The sequence below is a fragment of the Triticum urartu genome, chromosome 5A (assembly GCF_056163025.1).
Source record: "Triticum urartu cultivar PI428250 chromosome 5A, HENAU_Tu73, whole genome shotgun sequence".
Lineage (NCBI taxonomy): Eukaryota > Viridiplantae > Streptophyta > Magnoliopsida > Poales > Poaceae > Triticum > Triticum urartu.
Genome location: NC_141877.1, coordinates 331,484,860 through 331,508,857, shown reverse-complemented (window position 1 = coordinate 331,508,857; position 23,998 = coordinate 331,484,860). Strand labels below are relative to the sequence as shown.

The 23,998-nt window shown below is 44.4% G+C and overlaps 1 pseudogene; it reads right to left on the bottom strand.

Annotated features, from left to right (window-relative positions):
- Nucleotides 1-1,511: 1,511 nt before the first annotated feature.
- LOC147971283 (uncharacterized) overlaps nt 1,512-23,998 on the bottom strand; it is a 52,619-nt pseudogene continuing 30,132 nt past the window's right edge.

Here is a 23,998-nt window from a genome sequence, read left to right as displayed (position 1 = left end):
ACAACAGCCTTGACTTTGAGGTTCTGCCATTGCGTCATAAGGTGGCAATGTTGAGCCTCCGTGATAGCATCACGGGGTAGCTAGGAGCCATGAAGTCAGGCTCCTGAAGGAGCTCGGTGGAAGCCACACTGCTTATCCGCTAAGATGGTAGGGTAGCTTCTGGGGTAGCTCCGGCAGGTCGCTGGCTGTGAACTGCTCGTTCCTCTAGCTTTCGTACCCTTGCATTCAGCTTCTGCAGTTCGCTCTGCTCCACTTTCCTCCTCTCCCGGGTTTTCTAACCGCCTGCGCCGAGAAACCCAACCTTCGACGCAATGGAGCCTGCCATGCCTCGTGTTCATCCTGGGTGCTCAAGATTCCCGAGGGCCTCTATGAGCTCGTCGTTCTCTCTGTCGGGGAACGAACATCCCTTGCTGCGCTGCGGCAATATACTTCTGAAGCTTCTTGACCGGTATTTCAAGTTGCTTGTCCGTCCAAACGCACTTCCCTGTTTCAGGGTCCAAGGTTCCCCCAACCCCGAAGAACCAAGTCCTTGAACGGTCTGGCCAGTTCAATGTCTCTGGTTCGACCCCTTTATCAAGCAGGTCATTCTTAGCCTTGTCCAACAATGGCCGGGCTTTGAGGTAGCCACCTGACCCCGTGTGATGGTGATGCTCCTTCTTTGCAGCATTTATCTTGTTTGTCGCTGACATCTTCTTACTCTTCTCCGATGTCTTGTGGGCCACAAATGCGGGCCAGTGATCTCTTATCTCCTCAAATCGGCTGGTGAATTCTGAAGTCTTCCCTTTGTCGAAAAATGTTGATTTCAACTCATTCTTCCACCTCTTGAATAGATCTGCCATCTTCTTAAGAGCATGAGCCTTGACCAATGGCTCTATTGGCTTATCCGGATCCTCCTCTGACGGTAGGGTGAAATTTTGCCTTCATCGTGGTCCAAAGATCAACTTTCTGTCTATCCTTGACATAAGTAACTTCAGGGTCTTCGTTCTTAGGCTTATTCCATTGGTGGCTGCTGATCGGGATCATGTCCCTAACAAGAACCCCGCACTGAGCAGAAAATGCTTCCTTGGTACGGATGGGTTCAATCGGTTGGCCATCTCCCGCGATTGCTGTCATCGTGAACCTTTCATCCTGGCGCAACCTTTTCTTCGGGCCTCGTCTCGTTACCGAAGTTTGGCTTGATCCGGAGGGCTAGAAAAGAAAAAAGAAGAGAGTTAATATGTGTACATACCAAAACAATTAATGCATCAATTAGCTAGTTAGCAAAGGCTTAATTAATATATATACCTCACCGGACTTTGCAACAGCTCTTTCCTCTGTTCGGTCACCAGAGCCGTCATCACGGTCTCCTTCTTCCACCGGCAATCGGTCACCGGAGCCATCATGATCATGTCCTTCCACCTCCATTGTTCGATCACCGGAGCCTGCTTCACCCTCTCCTTCCAGACCATCGGTGTCGTTGAGATATGACAAGACATCACCTCCGCCGAGGATTATGTCCCCCAACAACTATTCTATTTCGAAGTCTCGCTGCTCCATAGTTTCTGCAAATATTACAACATGGCAATTAATATACAAACATGGTAGATGGATATATTAGTGGCAAACGTAGACCTAGCTAGCTCGACGCTTCTACGGGTTGGGGTGGCCTCAACAACGCTTCTAGGGTTTGGGGTGGCCTCGACAACGCTTCTAGGGTTTGGGATGGCCTCGACAACGCTTCTAGGGTTTGGGATGGCCTCAGCAACGCTTCTAGGGTTTGGCGTGGCCTCGACAATGCTTCTAGGGTTTGGGCCGGACCGCCTCTCTCATGAATGTCCGACGACCGGACCGACAAGGGATTTAACAAAATGACGCCATTCTGGATGTGTAGAAAATGGTCCATATTTTTCCTCATCTCATCTACCCTTCGATATGTCACGTTGTCTAGTGTCAAAGGATTCAAGAAAACCATGGTTTCATCATTAGCCGGAAGTAATAGGCGCGTGATGGTATAAAGCTCTCCAAAATTATTTTGGAACGGAGTCCTAATAGGATAATTTGCTTTTTGGTACAAAGTTCAGCAAGAGCCTTTCGAATATCGCTATTTGGACGGCCTTTGCTGAACTTCATACCAAAAGGCGAATTATCCTATCAGGACTCCGTTCCAAAAAAAATCTGGAGAGCTTCATACCATCATGCGCCTGTTACTTCCGGCCAATTATGAAACCATGGATTTCTTTAATACTTTGACACAAGAGAACATGCACATATAGAATGGTAGATGAGATCAGGAGAAATATGGATCAACTTAATTATGCACATCTATAATGGGGGTATTCTTGATAAATCTCTTATAAATCTCGAGAGAGTTGTCGGGTAGGGGCGGGAGGGGGTAGGAGACCGACATCATTTTTTCTAGGGTTTGGGTGTCTTCGAGAGTTGGTTGAGCGAGAGGGGGTTGATCGACGTCCCCCTCTCGACCCCTCGGCGATCCTCGACCCTCGACGACAGAAACATTTTACCTTAGTAACTTAGAAAAAAAATGTTATCGGGGAGGGGGTATATCGACCCCCCATTCTCATGTCGAAGTTATCGGGGAGGGGGTATATCGACAACGACGACATACATACATGGAAAAAAATGTTATCGGGGAGGGGGTATATCGACCCCCCCTCATGTCGAAGTTACTGGGGAGGGGGTATATTGACAACCTAAAATGCACTAACCTAAATCAACGACACCCTCGTTCCCAATAAAAAATAAGAAGAGGAAGAAGAAGAAAAAAAGAGGAGAAGAAGAAGGAATGTTATTCTATTTTTTCTTCTTCTCCTCTATTCCTTCTTATTCTTCTATTTTTTCTTTCTTTTTCCTCTTCTTATTTATTTCTCCTCTTCTTCCTCTCCTCCTCTTCTCCTTCTTCTTCTCCTTCTTCCTCTTATTATTTTCCTTTTTTCTCTCCTTTTTTTCTTCTAAATATGAACATATACATAAATGACTTTGATCATACACAATTTTCCTATACATACACAATTTTTTTCTAAATATGCACATATATATGAATATATACATAAATTGACAAAAAAATTATATGAACAAAAAAAATCATAAAAACTCTATGAACATAAAAATTCCAACTTTTGCATATTCTTTGCATATGAACATATATACATTTTCTTATTTTTTTCTTAAATGTAACTTTTGCATATATGAACATACATACATGAAAAAAATTGCTATGAACAAAAAAAACATCATATATGAACATTTCCTATATACATCCATATCCATCCATCCATACATACATACATGGACAAAAAAATGCTATGAACAAAAACATCAGTAGTAATTATTTTTATAATGATTTGGCCTCAAAAAATTCTTTAATTAGTATTTTCAAACTCTAGAATGACCCTTTTGCACTAGAACTATTTCCAATAATTATTTTCAAATGCCACAAAAATTTTGGGAAGTCCTCTGATGCCTATAGATCATTTTTATGCAAAACCCCACTTTGGTCATTCGAAAATTTTGAGCACAACTTCCATTTTTCAATTTTGGTCCAATCTTGGCATTGAACTACAACCCTATTTTTTCCTTGCTAAAAAAATTCTGAATTTTTCACATCTTGTACTCCTTCCAACTAAACCCTTAAGTCCAGAAGGGCAGCCCCAATTTCATCTAGCAAGTCCACCAAAAAAATTCATGTAGTTTCTGTCCAACACTAAATTTTAATAAAACTTGCACTAACAAGTTTTTCCTTTTATCAAACCAACTTGACCATCTTCACTAACACCCAAGGAGACATCATCCTGGCAAGTTTCACATAAAACAAAGTTCCCTAGCTAGCCCTAGAATTTCATCATACACCTTGTGGACATGATTGAATTCTCTGAAACTTTGCACTGAACCAACTTCACCATCATCACATACATGGAGGAATGACAGAGGAGAGGGGTGGCAGCGAGGAGGTAATACCAGACTAGCCGGCGGGCAGTGGTGCGGCGGCGTTGACGGCAGGGCAGGGGCGTGGCGCGCCATCGGGGCAGGGCAGGGGCACGGTGGCGTTGGCGTCGAGGCAGGGGCGCACGGCGGCGGGGTCGAGGTCAAGGCAGGGGCGCATGGCAGCGGCGTCGGGCCAGGGCAGGGGCGCAACGGCATCGGGACGAGGCAGAGGCGCACGACGTCGGCGTCGGGGTAGGGCAGGGGCGCACGACATCGGCGTCGGGGCTGGGCAGGGGCGCGGCGGCGGCGGGGCAGGCAGGGCGCGGCCACGGCGTCAACGTCGAGGTACGGCAGCCTGGCGGCGTCGAAGTGTTCGTTGGTGTCGAGGTGTTCGGAGGCATAGCGAGGCAGGGCGCGGAGAGGTAGATCGAAGAACTAAATGAAAATTTTCACAAGTGCTGCTTATATACACTAAGCATTGGTCCCGGTTTGAGGCAGGAACCGGAACGAATACCCACCTTTGGTCCCGGTTCGTGCCACCAACCGGGACCAAAGGTCTCTTGGCACGAACCGGGACCAAAGGTGGGCATTGGTCCCGGTTGGTGCCATGAACCGGGACCAAAGGTACGCATTGGTCTCGGTTTGTGGCACCAACCGGGACCAATGGCCTGCGCCTGCCAAAGCCGCAGTGCGGTGGGATGTTTAGTCCCACCTCGCTAGCTGAGGGGCGGCCGCACCTGTTTATAAGCGCTGCCCCGCCATCTCTCTCGAACTCCTCTGAACTGTAGGCCTATGGGCCTAATCTGACACTGCTATGCTTGTGGGCCTGTTGGGCCTTCTGCGGGCCTGAATCCTGGCCCAACTAGCTGGATTTCTAGTCGTATTCAGGCCGTGGTGGCATAGTAGGTGGCATTTTTTTTCTTCTGTTTTTTGTTTTTTGTTTACTTTTTTTTGCAGTTTTCCAGTGATTCTTTTTGCTGTTAGGTCACAAAAATTATAGACTTTCTGTTAGTGCCATTAATTTTCAAATTTGAATAGTCTAAATTTGAATTCTTTTAAATTTGTGTGAATCACTAGTTTGTGAATAATTTTACTATAAAAATAGATTTTTGAGTGATTCTTTTTCCTGCTATTTAATATTATTGTGTTTTATCATTATATTAAATTTGGTAATTTTTAGGTTATTTTCAATGTCTGTTGTAATCAAGAACAGATTTTGTTATTTTAGTTTGCTATTAAAGTTTCTAACAAAAAATTTCTTTATGAAAATTCTTTTTGCCATTAATGTTTTGAACAGAAAATACTTTGATAATTTTAGTTGCATAAATTTTGTATAATTTTAGTTTAAAAAATACTAGAGGTTTATAAAAGCTTTTTAGTTGATTCCTTTTGCTATTAGAGTTTTATAAAAGCTTTTTAGTTGATTCTTTTTGCTATTGAAGAATATTATAGTTTTGTTTTAGTTGACCATAACAGAATATTTTAATTGATTATTTTAAGTTCATTCTTTTTGCTATTAGTTCATTCTTTTTGTGCTAAATGACCTTGAAATTGAAAAGCACTACAAATAACTCTGAAAAGGTTAAAAGTTGGCATGGTATCATCATTTTACCCACGTAGCATGTGCTAAAAAGTCGAGAGGGTTACGACAAAAACTGGATGCACTTCGTGTACAAAACGGGCAATCTCTTTCGAAGTATGAGGGTTTCGAACGAAAACTCATCTGTCATAAAGGGATTTCATTTTTTTGAACTTATTTGAACTCCAGACTTTTTGTGTGTTCAAAATGCACCATTCAAAGCCACATCATCAATTTTCAACCCTTTCTGACTTCATTTGTTATTTTCATGCATTTACTGTTTTTTGAGCTATATGACCCTGAAATTGAAAAGCACTACAAATGAACTCTGAAAAGGTTGAAAGTTGGCATGGTATCATCATTTCACCCACATAGCATGTGCTAAAAAATTGAGAGGGTTACGACAAAAAATGGATGCACTTCGTGCACAAAACGGACAATCTCTTTCGGAGTATCAGGGTTTCATACGGAAACTCATCTATTACAAAGGGATTTCATTTTTTTGAACTTATTTGAACTCCAGACTTTGTGTGTATTCAAAATGCACCATTCAAAGCCACATCATCAATTTTCAACCCTTTCTGACTTCATTTGTTATTTTTCATGCATTTACTGATTTTTTGAGCTATATGACCCTAAAATTGAAAAGCACTACAAATGAGCTCTGAAAAGGTTGAAAGTTGGCATGGTATCATCATTTCACCCACATATCATGTGCTAAAAATTTGAGAGGGTTACAACAAAAACTTGATGCACTTCGTGTACAAAACAGACAATCTCTTTCGGAGTATCAAGGTTCCATACGGAAACTCGTCTGTTACAAAGGGATTTCATTTTTTTGAACTTATTTGAACTCCAGACTTTTTGTGTGTTCAAAATGCACCATTCAAAGCCACATCATTAATTTTCAACCCTTTCTGACTTCATTTGTTATTTTTCATGCATTTACTGATTTTTTGAGCTATATGACCCTGAAATTGAAAAGCACTACAAATGAACTCTAAAAAGGTTGAAAGTTGGCATGGTATCATCATTTCACCCACATAGCATGTGCTAAAAAGTTGAGAGGGTTACGGCAAAAACTAGATACACTTCGTGTACAAAATGGACAATCTCTTTCGAAGTATCAGGGTTTCATACGGAAACTCGTCTGTTACAAAGGGATTTCATTTTTTTAACTTATTTGAACTCCAGACTTTTTGTGTGTTCAAAATGCACCATTCAAAGCCACATCATCAATTTTCAACCCTTTCTGATTTCATTTGTTATTTTCCGTGCATCTACTAATTTTTTGAGCTATATGACCCTGAAACTGAAAAGCACTTCAAATGAACTCTGAAGAGGTTGAAAATTGGCATGGTATCATCATTTCATTTCTTCACATGTAACTGAAGTGATATTCTAGATCAAAGGCATCATCATAATAGTTGTGGAGAGAAAGTCTTCACTTTTTCTTCGCTTGTGTCCTTTTCTTATTGCGCCATAACCATGGATATTCTTCATCGCTTAACAGGGTGCTAGGGTCAGCCTTGACTTTGAAGGGAGGAATTTCATGAAACTTTTCCTAATCTTCTGACATGTCTGTCTTGCCCTCCAATCCCACAAAGTCTCTTTTTCCTGAAAGAACTATGTGGCGCTTTGGCTCATCATATGATGTATTCGCTTCCTTATCTTTTCTTTTTCTCGGTTTGGTAGACATGTCCTTCACATAGAAAACCTGCGCCACATCATTGGCTAGGATGAATGGTTCATCTGTGTACCCAAGATTGTTCAAATCCACTGTTGTCATTCCGTACTGTGGGAATACCTGTACCCCGCCTCCTGACAGATTGACCCATTTGCACTTAAACAAAGGGACCTTAAAATCATGTCCGTAGTTAAGTTCCCACATGTCCACTATGTAACCATAATATGTGTCCTTTCTCCTCTTGGTTGCTGCATCAAAACGGACACCGCTGTTTTGGTTGGTGCTCTTTTGATCCTGGGCGATCATGTAAAATGTATTCCCATTTATCTCGTATCCTTTGTAAGTCAATACAGTCAAAGATGGTCCCCTGGACAACGAGTACAACTCATCAGAAATAGTGTTCTCACCTCTGAGACGTGTTTCCAACCAACTACCGAAAGTCCTGATGTGTTCACATGGAATCCAGTCGTCACACTGCTCCGGGTGTTTGGAGCGCAGAATGTTCTTGTGTTCATCGACAAACCCGGTCACCAAGGTAGAGTTGTGTAGAACTGTGTAGTGTGCTTGAGACCAAGAATGCCCATCCCTACATATTATTGAGTCCCCTCCTAGCGTGCCTTTTCCAGTCAGTCTCCCCTCATACCGCGATTGAGGGAGACCAATCTTCTGAAGGCCAGGAATGAAGTCAACACAAAACCCAATGACATCCTCTGTTTGATGGCCCATGGAGATGCTTCCTTCTAGCCTAGCGCGGTTACGGACATATTTGTCCACGAACCTCTCAAAGGGGAACATATTGTGTAGAAATATAGGGCCCGGAATGACAATCTCATCGACTAGATGAACTAGAACATGCGTCATGATATTGAAGAAGGATGGTGGGAACACCAGCTCAAAACTGACAAGACATTGCGCCACATCACTCCTTAGCCTTGGTAGGATTTCTAGATCGATCACCTTCTGAGAGATTGCATTGAGGAATGCACATAGCTTCACAATGGCTAATCGAACGTTTTCTGGTAGAAGCCCCCTCAATGCAACCAGAAGCAGTTGCGTCATAACCACGTGGCAGTCATGAGACTTTAGGTTGTGGAACTTTTTCTCTGCCATATTTATCATTCCCTTTATATTCGACGAGAAGCCAGACGAGACCTTCATACTGAGCAGGCATCCAAAGAAGATTTCCTTCTCTTCTTTGGTAAGAGCGTAGCTGGCAGGACCTTCATACTGCTTTGGAGGCATGCCGTATTTTTCGTGCAAATGTTGCAGGTCCTCCCGTGCCTCCGGTGTATCTTTTGTCTTCCCATACACGCCCAAGAAGCCTAGGAGGTTCACGCAAAGGTTCTTCCTCACGTGCATCACATCGATTGAAGAGCGGACCTCTAGGTCTTTCCAGTAGGGTAGGTCCCAAAATATACATTTCTTCTTCCACATGGGTGCGCTTCCCTCAGCGTCATTCAGAACAGATAGTCTGTCGGGACCCTTTCCAAAGATTACATGTAAATCATTGACCATAGCAAGTATGTGATCACCGGTACGCATGGCGGGCTTCTTCCGGTGATCTGCCTCGCCTTTGAAATGCTTGCCTTTCTTTCGACATTGATGGTTGGTCGGGAGAAATCGACGATGCCCCAGGTACACATTCTTCGTGCATTTGTCCAGGTATATACTTTCGGTGTCAGCTAAATAGTGCGTGCATGCATGGTATCCCTTGTTTGTCTATCCTGAAAGGTTACTGAGAGCAGGCCAATAATTGATGGTTACAAATAGCAACGCATGCAGGTCAAATTCCTCCTGTCTGTGCTCATCCCACACACGTACACCGTTTCCATTCCACAGCTATAAAAGTTCTTCAACTAATGGCCTTAGGTACACATCAATGTCGTTGCCGGGTTGCTTAGGGCCTTGGATGAGTACTGGAATCATAATGAACTTCCGCTTCATGCACAACCAAGGAGGAAGGTTATAGATACATAGAGTCACGGGCCAGGTGTTGTGATTGCTGCTCTGCTCCCCAAAAGGATTAATGCCATCCGCGCTTAAACCGAACCATACGTTCCTTGCATCACCTGCAAACTCCTCTCAGTACTTTCACCCATTTTTTCTCCACTGCGACCCGTCAGCGGGTGCTCTCAACTTCCCATCTTTCTTACGGTCCTCTCTGTGCCATCGCATCAACTTGACATCACTACAAAAAATACACTTCCGTGACGATACGTGTTTGTCACAGTAGGTCACGTTTTCTGTTATGCATGTACATCCATGACGATTTTATGATAGAATCAAGATAGTCATACCTGTGTTGTCGTAGAAGTGTTCCATGACATTACCAAAATTATCATCACGGAAGTGTCCACTTCCATGACGATAAATCGCGCGTCACAGAAGTGCTTTCGTCAAGGGTGACCGACACGTGGCATCGACCGTAACGGCTCGCCGTTAAGCTATCGGGTCCAGTTTTGGATCCGATAACCTGTTAACAACCTGGACCAATGGGGATTTTCCATGTGTAAAATTCTCATTGTCCGGAGGAAACACGTGTTGGCTCACCGTTGGGACAGATGTGATCCACTCATTGGACAGGAGGCACCTATGATACGTCGACACGTGGCACGACCCAACAGAGGCCCATTCCGGTGAAATGGCCGGGCCTGTCAAAATAAGCGGGCCGGCCCATTAGTGGCCTACTTGAGTCAGGTCCATTTACGAGTACGGCCCATACAAGTTACACAGAATCAGCCCATCAAAGGCCCATTCTAGATTAGACAATTTCCAGCCCATCGTCAGTTTAAGCCCGTTAACGGCCCGCTACGTTTTTGGACCCAATTGCGCCTGAGCTTCTTTCAGGCTGTTAGCAGCCCATCATCAGTTCCAGCCCGTTAACAACCCAAAACTTCTTTCGGCCTTTTCTCGGCCCATTCTGCAGTTGGGCCAATTCTAGCCCGCTGTGACTTTAGGCCTGTTCACGACCCATTCGGTAAATGGGCCAACTCTTAGCCTATTTTGTCTCTCGGCCTGTTAACGGCCCGCACAACAGTTGGGCCTTTGACTTTAGGTCCATTAGGGGCCCACGTTCCGCAGGGCATCATTTCAGCCCAACGTGACTTTCGGCCTATTAAAAGCCTAGTTTGCAAATTGGGCCTCCTCTGGCCCATAAGACTTTCGGCCTCTTACTGGCCCGTAAAGTAAAAGGGCCGAGACAAAATTGACATTTATTTCATCCTGCTAAAGGCCCACGGGTCATTCCCATTTATACGGCCCTATCGAGCTTTAGGCCTACTAAGGGCCTGCTAAGAGCCGTTGTTATGGTGGGCCACATCATTTGGGATCCACTTAATATTATTTTGACCAGCCCAATTAAGGCCCGCTTTGACTACACATGTTTGTTCGTTTGTATGGCGTCCAAGAAAAGTTTGGGCATGTTGGCCCCCGTTTCAATGATATAGCATATTCAAGAATTACCATACTTTATACTATCTCCTCTAAAAAACATACACTATACAATAGAAAGACTAAGGCATAGAAACGTAGAATAATCCTACACTATACAATAAAGAAATTACAGCCGAATATACCCACTGGGCATTATAGTTGGGCACCAGTGATTATAAAGCATACACAAACAGCAAATTACATACACTGGACAAATAAAGCTCATACATCATGGACACGCATCAACATAACTTACCATTTGAACTATAATCTCTTCAGAAAATAGGATTGGCCGGATTCAGATAGCACAAATTTCAGTCTGCAAAATCTCCAATTCCTTCGTGGTTACCTCAATGTATTGTTTCATTTTTTTGACTCCTACATCTAATACCTGCATGTCCAGTCTCAACTTGTTGATTGTACGTTGAGAATCATGTACACGTTGTCTTGCCACCTCTAGTTGATGCTCGAGAACATTAGCACATTTCAATTCCAATCCATAATCATTTGGTAACGGCCATGCCGCACTGCTCGCAGATCTTTGTGTTGATGTCACTTCATCGTGAAATGTTTCTGTAAGTACACATGACTAGGGCAAAAATATAGTTATAACAGTGAAGCGAGCAAGATAGACTATTTTGTACATGGCAAAAAAAGACTAACAATAATGTTACATGTCATCAAGCATAAGCAGGTGATATTTTAAAAATTATAAAAAGGTAGTTTGTGCAGCATGCATACAGAAATCTCTCTTAGATCACCAGAGGAGCATGATGTTGGGGCCCAATCCAAAACATAGACAAGTTACAAATTTAGACAACACGTTGCATATAAGTAAGCAAGCAGTTGGCCATTCTGTAGCTCAATTAAAGTCTTAGGGAGCATAATGAACAGCAGAGGGATTCATACAAACCTACTATAGCCTAGTATAAACAAGATTGTGAGCCTCATGCAATAATAGTTGGTTAATAGACTTCAAAGCTTCAGGCACACTTCGCTAGAGTAATTAAATGGTAAGGCCTTTAATTATGTCAACTCATAGTTATACAAGTACCCAACATTAGGCATCATTGTTTGGGCATCTCATTAACTGAGGACAAATAAAGCAATTGAAAAGAGCAAATTAATTATGCCTGGAACAAACAAGGAATTGAACTATTGAGTTGGATACAGTGACTTACCTTAACTGGTTGAACATGCTTAGTGCATCTCCTACTTCTGTTGCAAGGCTCCTTCCTAACATCTTGTACTTGGAAATACTCAATCTTATCTTCATTGCACCCCCTCTGCAAGGTGACACAAACTAGTTACTCATCTCCTTGGAAGATAAATATGCATACTTTCCAGTTTGTGAACAACACAAAATAATGAGATGATAACAAAACAATACCACATAATGAAACATGCCACATCTCTTGCACTTGCACACAATGAAATGAGCATTTACTATGTCTGCACTATGTAAAAACTAGGCATACCTTCAAACTGGATCTCCAGGTACTCTTGGAGAGCCTACTTTAGTGTACAACCAAACCTTTATGTCACCTATGAGTTAGACAAGGCCCCACTACAGCAGCCCTTAGTGTTTAAATCATTGACAAGCTATGTTAGAGTGTTTGGTCAAGAACAGCAAGTAATCAAAGCAAATAGTCCTAGTATGGCTGGTTGATGCAAACAAGCAATTGAATAGATGAGTGAGCAAATCTTACATATCAAGAAAAGAACAAAGAAGGAGGCTTAAAGACCAGCACTTGACTGACCAGATTTAAGGGGTATTTAAACATCATGTGCAACATATGAACTAACATAAACATTGCATATTCCAGATTCTACAATGGAATGCACATGTATTAGGTTATGCCATGTATGATGATGCCTGAATGTACACTATAGCAGGCAGGAGTGATTCATCATTGCACGCACAATTGAATTGCAGGTTAAGGGCCAGTTCGATTCCGCCTTTTCAGGGCTTATTGTCAAAATAAGCCATAAAAGATGTAAAGAAGTCATTTTTGAGTTATGGGCTTGGGCTTAACTTATTTCGCTTTGGAGGGGGGTGTTTCAGGTAGAAGCTCACTAAAAATTGAAGGGAAGGGGAATAGTGAAATGACTCCATTGTCTGCCTATATTACACTCAAAATGCAACTGCTCACGCCCGCGTCACACCTGACCCTCAAGTGAAAACAAACACACAAGCATTCATTGCCCTGCCCGCTTGCATCTCATCTCCCCTTTCCCTCTACCTTGATCCCCTGCCTGCAGCACTAGGGTTCCTCCAGCGAGCCATCGCCACTGGTCCCATCTGGCCTGGTCCTCGACGATGCTCTTTCCAGCTAGGCTACATGGCCGGCGGGTAGGAGCAAATCTCCCAGGCCGCTCCTCCCTCCGGCGCCGCCCCTCATTCTCATGGTCTCCAGCAGCTGCTCCACTGTGGTTCGTCCAACGAACTACTCTGGCAGGCGCTGCACAACTACGGCTGATGCCACACTACAACAGAAGGCACCTTATTCCCCCTACCCTCCTCCCAGGCCGTGGCCTTGAGGTGTTGTTGAAGGATGAGCTCACCCAACAAGGTGAGGATCTCCTCTGATTTTTTGTCAAATTTTCATTCTAATCCACTATAAGATGAATTGCTATGAGCTGCTTCTGCTGCTGCTATATGATGCATTGCTATGAGCTGCTCCTGCTGTTGCTATATGATGAATTGCTATGAGCTGCTGCTGCTACATGATGAATTGCTATGACCTGCTGCTGCTGCTGCTATATGATGAGTTGCTTTAAGATGCTCCTGCTACTGTATTATGAATTGCTATGAGCTGCTCCTGCTGCTGCTATATGATGAATTGCTATGAGCTGCTCCTCCTGCTGCTATATGATGAATTGCTATGAGCTGCTGCTTGTATACGATGAATTGCACACTGCTGTTGTTGCTGTATGATGAGTTGCTATGAGCTGCTGCTGCTGTATGATGAGTTGCTATGAGCTGCTGCTGCTATATGATGCTTTCAGGTGCTGCTGCTATATGATAATAACCAGCCACTTGGACCATCGAATTTCAATAAATAATTGTTCTTCATTTAAATGTGGGTCATGCGTTCTTCGTTTAAATTAGGCAATGGGATCTCTAAGGAAGACATTGACCAAATTAGATTGTGCTAAGTAGATGATATCTTTGTATTTGCATTTTGAACAAATAGTGATGGTATGTTTTCCTATCATATTAATTATTGCACTGGGTTCAATTTGTGATGTTTGCAAGCCAAATTATTTTTCATATGGGCAGCAAAATGAAAAAATATAATGCAATCTAGACTTTTCACTGATCATACCAAAGATAAGCTGAAAAGGAAGGCAATAAAAAGAACTGGTTGGGTTATTACCTGGAGGTTATATTCACATGTGCTTATTTTCTTAGGATAACTCATAATAATTGTCCCTAAGAAACTTTGCCAATAGAACTGACATACAAATAACATGTCACGATGATTGCAATGGAGGAGTGACCTACCATAGCACACTGTATAGGCTCACCACTGCCTCTCTTTTTTTGCGATGTTCCATGAAATTGCCACATACATCTTGTACTTTTTCATTGTGTAACCCTATCTGCAAGTTGACACGGCTAATTTCAGACATCTCTACATGATAATACATTGCATATACCTTGCGCATATTTAAACCACCAATTAATGATTGTGTGCGTAGCATAAACTAGCCATGACTCCGTGTGCTGGACTAGCAGGCACTCTAAGGGAGCCTAACGTAGTGCACTGGAATTCCTACATGCCACCTACGATTTTGTGTAATGTACTGCCTCTATTCCTAAATATATGTCTTTGTAGAGATTCCAGTATGGACCACATACAGATGTATATAGATGCATTTTCGAGTGTGGATTCACTCATTTTGCTCCGTATGTAGCCTATAGTGGAATCTGTAGAAAGACTTATATTTAGGAACGAAGGTACGAGGTAGTATCATGTATGACATCTACATATCTAATTTAGCAGCCAGTAATAGAAATCATTGTCTGCACAAAGGGATTACTGGTCGAAAATCTTAGCAAAGCACGCTGGCAGGCACACAACAATACAAGAGAGAGAGACACACACTTACAAGATCATAGCGATGCCTTAGTCCAGGATCTTGGTTGGCCAAGCTATTAGATCCAGAAGAAACATCGCCCTTGTAGTTTTTGCCAGCTGCATAACAGGTAATAGCGACCTATTAGTATATTTGAAGTACATCGGGCAGGTGATGCTGGACGGGTTTAAAGGTGACAAGTACCTAGGCCATGGCGGGTGCTTGGCATCTTGCTAGACAGTGGGAATCAGGTTAGAAACGTCAAGGGTGATGACGCTGCGCTGGCTGTCGGGGTCCGGTAAGGAGATCTAGAACCGTCGAGTAGGGTGTTTGTGGAGAGGCTCCGGTAGGGTGGACTACGGTGTGGGCAAAGAGGATCTGTGGCCGTGGACGAGGGCGTCCGTGAAGCTGCTCCGGTGGTTGGGGTTAAGGATGGTGTCGACGAAGCGGATCTGCGGCCATGGACGGGGCATCAGAAGCTGCTCCGGTAGGTTGGATGAGGGTGCGATGAATCGTATCTGTAGCCATGGACTTGTGAGTTGGCAAAGCAGCCCCGGTAGGGTTGAGAATGGTATGGGCGAAGCTACTCCGGTAGGGTTGACGATGGTGTCAGTGAAGCGACTTCGGTAGGGTTGAGGAAGGTGTCGGCGAAGAGGACTAGAGGCCGTCGGTGGGGCGGCTCCGGGGGGGGGGTGGACGAAGCGTCTCCAGTGGGGAGTACGAATGAGCCGCTGCAGATGCACTGCGATTGACGAGAGTACCGGCGAAGCAGATCCGGCGCCGTGGACAAGGCCTGAACTGAATGGGCTATGGTACAGTGGTGGATGAGCAGTCTACTTGTTTCTAGTGGAGGTGTGAGGGGTAGATGCGGCCGCAGAAGCAGATCCGGCGAGGTGGATGCCGCTGGCAGTGAATGGGCTCTGGTACGCCGGTGGATGAACAGTCTAGGGTTTCAAGAGGGGAGGGGTAGAAAGGCCAATGAAGTACGAACGGCGTGCTGTATGATGCTCTGGTGCTGTGGAGTTAGTCGTTTTTGCGGGAGGGGGAGATGAAATGGGGGTGTCGTGTGGTGGGGGAACCGGAAGTTACCAAAGCAGCCTCGACTTATTATGTAGATGAGGGTGGTATTGTAACTGTTGTTCTCCTTGCACCAAGGACAAAAGGGAAATTTCGCACGCTAATGACTAGGTGGCAGAAATTTTAGAAGGAGGCGGGAGATTTTGCCGCCCGTGGGATCGTTCATATCCAATTTCAACTAATTTTGGACCGTGCTAGTGGGAAGTTCATGCGAGACTATGTACAAGGGGCACGCGTCAGCAGTTAATAACTAGTGTGAAGTCCACCTCAGAAAAAAAAGACAATAACTCGGGATGATGCGCCGATAACTTGGACGTTCACACGGGCACGGCCAATCGTACGGGTGCAGAGGCGCGTTCACAAAAAAGGGATCAAACGCTCAACCTATGTATTTCTCGTGTAAATAGATAATTTAGTGCCATTGGTTATTTACTTTAAACATAATGCATTGACGTGTTAGTGTAGAGGCGCACAAAAAGAAATGGATATTGTAGTCCCACAAAAGAAATTGATATTTTAGTCCGCTACTTAAAAGTGTTACCTCATATGATTATATAGCCTCCATTTCATAAATTACGTACCCATTGAATTCATATATGAATATTACATATATTACTTCATAATAGAACCTTAAATCATCCAAGACTAATGAATTTGTATGCAAGAGTAACAATGGTGCATGTACATGATAGCCACATTGGTTGTTTGAAGAAACATCACTGTAACTTTGGCATGCACAATTGAAAAGGTTTATTTAGATAGGAAAAAGTGTTATGTGAGTGTCCAATCTTTATAGCGTTGAATCGATATTGTACCTTTGGCCATGTTACGAAGTAGATATTGATTTATGTTCAAGCGATGCACGTCCACGATCGCTAGATAGTGATACCTGAATGAATTGTGCAATGTCTCTCACACGCATACATATCTCATTTCCCCTTGGGCATCGAAATCACACACGCGCACTTCGTGTATTTCTCTCCCTCCGTCAAGGTTAGAATTCGTCTTTCTACCCCGTCCTACAAGTCTCTCACACAGAAACACACTCGCTCTCTCTGTCGAACACGCCCACCCCTTTAATTCCGCTCACCCCCAACCACTAATGTCTCAAAGGATAATTATGTCTCTCACACATATGCCTAAGGTTAACTCGAGTTCCAGAACCATATGAATACATACAATGGGATTCCAGCAGAGCACCTTTTGTTTTGAGATTTCTCTCCCTCTCTCTCTCTCTCTCACACACACCCGCGTGCATAGACATTATTGTTTATCGCTTCATTTTTTCTGGCACTTCCATGCACATCGTTTGTTTATTTCCATGATGCTTTAAGTATGCCTCACACACATCCTATCTACCTATCCCTTAATATAGATATGGGTCACACAAACTCCTTCTCCCTATGAGCAAGATGCCCATGCATTACACGGAACATCAAGATGCATTTGTATGAGTAGTTTATCTTGTGGGAGAAAAGGATGAACGAGGGAATGCCTTATTTGCAAATGTGGAGAGGGGTGTGGGTATCTTTTTGCAAAATTGCCATAGTTTCCTGTCACAGCCCCATAATTGTTTGTAATTAGTTGCATCTGCATCCATGCATCATGTTTAAATTCAAGGAAATTTGAATTGGGGATGACCAAGCCCTAGCACTAAATCAATTCAAATAGGTTCAACTAAAAATATTTTTCAATGAATCCAAATGGCCTTAAAAAATGTTCATCATTTTTGTAAAATGGTGGAAGCAATAACCAGAGATGATGCACATTTTTCCATGTCATTTGGATTTTTGAATCAATTCATATTGTATTTGAATTGGGGTTATTAATTCATATAAAATATTTAGTAGCTCCAATACTTCTGATTTTTGGTGAGGGGCTTTGGAATAATCCAACTAGTCCCTACAAGAATTATCAGAAGCAACAAAAATGATTTAGTGTCTGAAACTAAATCAAAACAAATTACAGAAAATGAAAAACAGAAGAAAAAGGAAAGAGAGTTACCTGTGCAGCCCACCTGGTGGCCAGCAGAGGCCCAGCCCACTGGCCCCTGCCAGTCACCTGCTACCTCTTGCCAGGCAGGCAGGGAGCTGCTGTCGCGCGCGCTCGCTCGCGGCCACCTCCTGCTGCCTCCCCCGTCCTCACTCGAGCGCCACGGAGACGCCTGCAACCCCCTGGTCACTTTCCCCTCTCTCCCGTGCCTATCCCTTGTCTGTCCCCCTTCCCCGAGCACCACCGAGCGAAGCTCGTAGCCGCCGTCCACTGTCTTCCACCTTCGGCACCGGCGATTGCTGTCGTCGATTCGCCACCGTCAGCACGCCCCCAGCTACCCCGAGCATCACTTCGTGATCTAAGTGAGCCCCGCCGTCTTTCCCCTCTCTTCTCTCCGCCGAACGCGTCCCCTAACCGTGCTCTTCACTGGAGACGAAAGCTACCGCCCGCCGGCCATGTCACCGCCGTCGTCGCAGCCGCTCAGGCTTAAAACCGAGCGTGTCATCATGCTCCCAGTAGCACATATCACTCCACTGCCGTCCTCCCCGTGCACCACAACACGATCCCGCGTGCAACCAAACTCCGGCCGCCGCCGTGAGCTTGTTTCCGGCGAGCTTAGGTCAACCCATAGCCTCCCACCTGCTCACCTCGATGCGGGAGAGCATGGGCTATGCCCCGGTGGTCTCCGCACGTCCATCCGCCGCCTCTAGCGCAGGTCCGGCGAGTTCCTGCCGCGCTTTTGGTCGCCACCGACCGAACTCCGGTGACAGCCGACGTGGCACCATCATCAGTACCAATCACCGCCAGTTAACCACTTAAGGGACACTGACAGCGGGCCCCACAGTTGGTCAAAGTGCGGGTCAACATGGGTTTAGCGCCTGTGTCACTAACCAGTGGACCCCATTGGTTAGGTTTGACCTGGTCAACTCGGTTGATCTGCTGACGCGGTAGTGACACACTGCTGACGTCATAATTACGTTGCTGGGATTTTCTTATTTAGAGATAAATCTGAAAATTCCAGAAAATAGTTAAAACTTCTAAAAATCATAGAAAATAATCTATAGCTCAGATTGAAAAGATTCCTATATGAAAAATGATCAGAAAAATCCAATCTATCCATCTGTACCATTTTAATGGATGTTTGAACAACCTAAGGTTGATGTATATGACAATTTGCATAATTGGCATTTAAATAATCACATATGGAGTTTGAATTTGAGCCCTTGGTTCAAATCAACTCCATTTAAATTGTTGCTAGCTGCATTAGCCAAAATCACAGCATATTGCCATGTCATGATCATGCATCATATTGTTGCATTGCATTGATTGTGTTCTTTCTCTGTTGCCGGTGGTTGTTCCCCCTCAGTAGACGTATGTTCCGACGATGAGTTCGATGACACCGATGAAGAGCTATATTATCTTCATAAGTGCCAGGCAAGCAAACCCCCCATTGAACATTCCGATACAATCCCACTCTCTCGCTCCTACTCTCTTTTACTGCATTAGGACAACAATGATTCAAGTGTTACATGCTGTGGTAGTTGAACCCCTTTCCTCTACATGACCCGTCATTGCCACATTAAATAGATGAAACCCACTAGCATGAGTAGGAGTTGTTTGAGCCCTGATGTGCCTACTCATTCATGCTTGTTGTCATGCCTGCTACTGCTTAGAGTTGAGTTAGGTCTGATTCATCGGGGATGAATTGGAATGTGGTGAACATGTCCTACTGTTGAGAGCTAAGTGTGTGAACACGATTTGGTAAAGGTAGCGATGAGAGGCCATGTAGGAGTACATGGTGGGTTGTCTCATTGAAACCGTCCTTAGGAACTGAGTTCTATGTTTGTGATCCATGAACAGTTACTACCACACATTGGAATGCTTAAGTGCCCCTCTCGACTTATTAATCAACCTGATTTCTGTCCAGGAGTTGCAACTAGTTTCTGGTGTTTGTAGGTAGTGCTAGTAGTCTACCAAGTGGCAGTCGATACAGGTGGGCTTGGCACAGACTAGGTGCAGTGGCACGGTGTACCAAGCATCGCCCGTTTGGTGGGATTGGGAACCTTGCTCACATCGTTTGGGGCCGTGAGAGACACACCTGCCGGATCTCCTTGCAGATGGAACCCGAATAGGCAATAAACCTGGACTAGAGACTTGTGTGGTTAGTCAGGTCATGGCTGACTCCCTTGCCAGGCTTCTGCTTGAAGGTTGCCGAGATACACGACGTGTACATGGTGGTAAGTGGCGAGAGCGTGTGTGAAGAAGTACACCCCTGCAGGGTTAACATCATCTATTCGAATAGCCGCGTCCGCGGTAAAGGACCTCTGGGTTGCCTGTACAGTTCATAGACAAGTGAAAGTGGATACTCTAAAATGCGCAAGATAAGCATGAGTGCTATGGATGGCCTTCTCGTAGGGAGACGGGAGCGGATCCATAGTGGTGTATTGATATGGTGAATATGTGGACTCGTGTGCACCACCTCAAAAGAGTTACTTGCAGTCGTAGTTCAGGTTAGCCACTGAGTCAAAGTTGGCTTGCTGCAGTTAAACTCCACCACCCCCTTTGTTGATACTGATGCATATGTAGTTAGTTCTGATGTAAGTCTTGTTGGGTATATTTGTACTCATGTTTGCTTAATTTATGTTTTGTAGAGAGACTTTAGTCTCGCTAGTAGTTCCGCGTAGACTTTGACATTTAGCTTGTTACCTCAGCTATGTTCTTGTACCCTTGGGAGGGTCTTGTAGATAGTCAGGCTTCTCAGCCTTTTTCATTTGTAGTTGTCCGTACTCAGACATGTTTATGCTTTCGCATGTGCTTGTTGCTTGTATGACTTGAATGCTGGGTCATCAGACCCATGTTTGTAATATCTGGCTCTTCGGAGCCTAATGAATAAATACTTTGAGTCATAGAGTTATGTTGTGATGCCATGTTGTATTTGCACATATCGAGCATATTGTGTGTATGTTATTGAAATGCTTGGTATGTGTGGGATCCGACAACCTAGTTGTTTATTCTTGGTAGCCTCTCTTATGGGGAAATATCTCCTAGTGCTTCCACTGAGCCATGGTAGCTTGCTACTGCTTCGGAACACTTAGGCTGGCTGGCATGTGTCCTTCTTCGTTCCTGTGTCTGTCCCTACGGGGAAATGTCACGCGGTGTCTACCGGAGTCCTGTTAGCCTGCTACAACCCGAATTCTCCGGAGTCCTGTTAGCCCAGCTGCTACAGCCCGGATTCACTCACTGATGACCGACACGTTCGTTGCTGGGTCATGTATGCCTGTCCTTGTAAGTTAGTGCCACTTTGGTTTTACGACTAGTCATGTCGGCCCGGGTTCTCTGTCATATGAATGCTAGCGGCACTATCATATACGCGAGCCAAAACGCACAAACAGTCCTGGGTCAGGTAAGGTGGCACCCATGGGGATACCGTGCGCGAGGCCGCAAAGTGATATGATGTGTTACATGATAGATCGGTGTGACTTAGGATCGGGGCCCTGATAGCTTTGGTATCAGAGCCTCACTGCCTGTAGGATTACCAAGCCAAAGTGGTCGAAGTCGTGTTTAGAAATGCTTTAGTTATATAAGGGAATTGCTTGTGGAAGGGAACGTAAGTCTCTTTTTACTCCTTATACCTTATGTCCTTCTGATCTGAGTCATCCTATCTTTCCTATGGGGTTAATAACTAGGCTTCTCATCTTTCTATCAGGTTCACGTGTTACTAATCCATAGACTTATAAGATTGATGGATTCAAGTCTCAGTTCAGTTTCTACTACCTCCGTGTGATAAGAGCTGGCCTCCGAACCTTGATATTGTGATGTTGAGTGGTTATGCCACCATTTTGCAGGATGTCTCAAAATCTTTTGAGCATTTACAGCCGTTATGCTCTCCAAGTTATCCCAGGTTTCTAAATAGTCTGATGCATTTGCAAATCCCTTCTTCCCGTTCCCGATGTCCCTTTGGGCCAGTTCAACCACACTAATCGGTGAGTTGAGGTAATTTATTTCCTCGACATATATGTTGGAGCCATTATTATGACCCTAGGCATCCTAGAGAACCACCCACTAATCTAGCAATGCTTTATATTCCTGATAACCCACAAGTGTAGGGGATCGCAACAGCTTTTGAGGGTAGAGTATTCAACCCAAATTTATTGATTCGACACAAGGGGAGCCAAAGAATATTCTCAAGTATTTGCAGCTGAGTTGTCAATTCAAGCACACCTGGATAACTTAATATCTGCAGCAAATATTTAGTAGCAAAGTAATATGATAGTAGTGGTAATGGTAACAAAAGAGTAATGAAAGCAAAAGTAATATTTTTGGTATTTTGTAGTGATTGTAACAATAGCAACGGGAAAGTAAATAAACGTAAACCAGTATATGGAAAGCTCGTAGGCATTGGATCGGTGATGGATAATTATGCCAGATGCGGTTCATCATGTAACAGTCATAACATAGGGTGACACAGAACTAGCTCCAATTCATCAATGTAATGTAGGCATGTATTCCGAATATAGTCATACGTGCTTATGGAAAAGAACTTGCATGACATCTTTTGTCCTACCCTCCCATGGCAGCGGGGTCCTATCGGAAACTAAGGGATATTAAGGCCTCCTTTTAATAGAGAACCGGAACAAAGCATTAGCACTTAGTGAATAGATGAAGTCCTCAAACTATGGTCATCACCGGGAGTGGTCCCGATTATTGTCACTTCGGGGTTGCCGGATCATAACACATAGTAGGTGACTATAGACTTACAAGATAGGATCAAGAACTCACATATATTCATGGAAACATAATAGGTTCAGATCTGAAATCATGGCACTCGGGCCCTAGTGACAAGCATTAAGCATAGCAAAGTCATAGCAACATCAATCTCAGAACATAATGGATACTAGGAATCAAACCCTAACAAAACTAACTCGATTACATGATAGATCTCATCCAACCCATCACTGTCCAGCAAGCCTATGATGGAATTACTCATGCACGGCGGTGAGCATCATGAAATTGGTGATGGAGGATGGTTGATGATGATGACGGCGACGAATCCCCCTCTCCGGAGCCCTGAACGGACTCCAGATCAGCCCCCCCGAGAGGTTTTAGGGCTTGGCGGCGGCTTCGTATCGTAAAACGCGATTGTCGGTGTTAAAACCGGCGGATCTTGGGTAGGGGGTCCCGAACTGTGCGTCTAGGCGGATGGTAACAGGAGGCAGGGGACACGATGTTTACCCAGGTTCGGGCCCTCTTGATGGAGGTAATACCCTACGTCCCGCTCGATTGTTCTTGATAATATGAGTAGTACAAGAGTTGATCTACCATGAGATCGAAGAGGCTAAACCCTAGAAGCTAGCCTATGGTATGATTGTTGTTGTTGGTCCTACGGACTAAACCCTCCGGTTTATATAGACACCGGAGGGGGCTAGGGTTACACAGAGTCGGTTACAAGGAAGGATATCTATATATCCGTATTGCCAAGCTTGCCTTCCACGTCAAGGAGAGTCCCATCCGGACACGGGACGAAGTCTTCCATCTTGTATCTTCATAGTCCAACAGTCCGGCCAAAGGATATAATCCGGCTGTCCGGATACTCCCTAATCCAGGACTCCCTCAGTAGCCCCTGAACCAGGCTTCAATGACGATGAGTCTGGCGCGCAGATTGTCTTCAACATTGCAAGGCGGGTTCCTCCTCTGAATACTTCATAGAAGATTTTGAACACGAGGATCGTGTCCGGCTCTGCAAAACAAGTTCCAGATACCACCGTAGAGAGAATAATATGTCCATAAATCTAATCTGCTGACGTACCCCATAGTGTGACATCACACCACAGCCAGGTCTTTATCCGAATCGTTTTTCATAACCAATCTCAGCGTGTTTCGCGAGGCGGTTTCCTTGGCACGTCTTGTCAAAGCAGAGATCGTGTCCCCTTTATTACGGGATTCTCATCAATACGGACGTGGCTAACCCAACCGTGTCTATTGGTAGGACTCCTAGATCTTAGGTAAGTCCCAAACGGCCACGAGGAGGATGCTTGATATTCACCCTCTTTATAAAGGGGACAACTTTTTCCTCTCGATCTTAATCGAATCCGCCTCCCGCCTCGAGTTCCAACACCCAAAGCTCAGGTTTAGGCACTTCGGACCTTCAACTATGTCCGGATCCAACCTTCAAGGTCGATGGATGCCTTCCTCCATCACAGAGGAGGACATCAAGAAGTTGAGAGAGG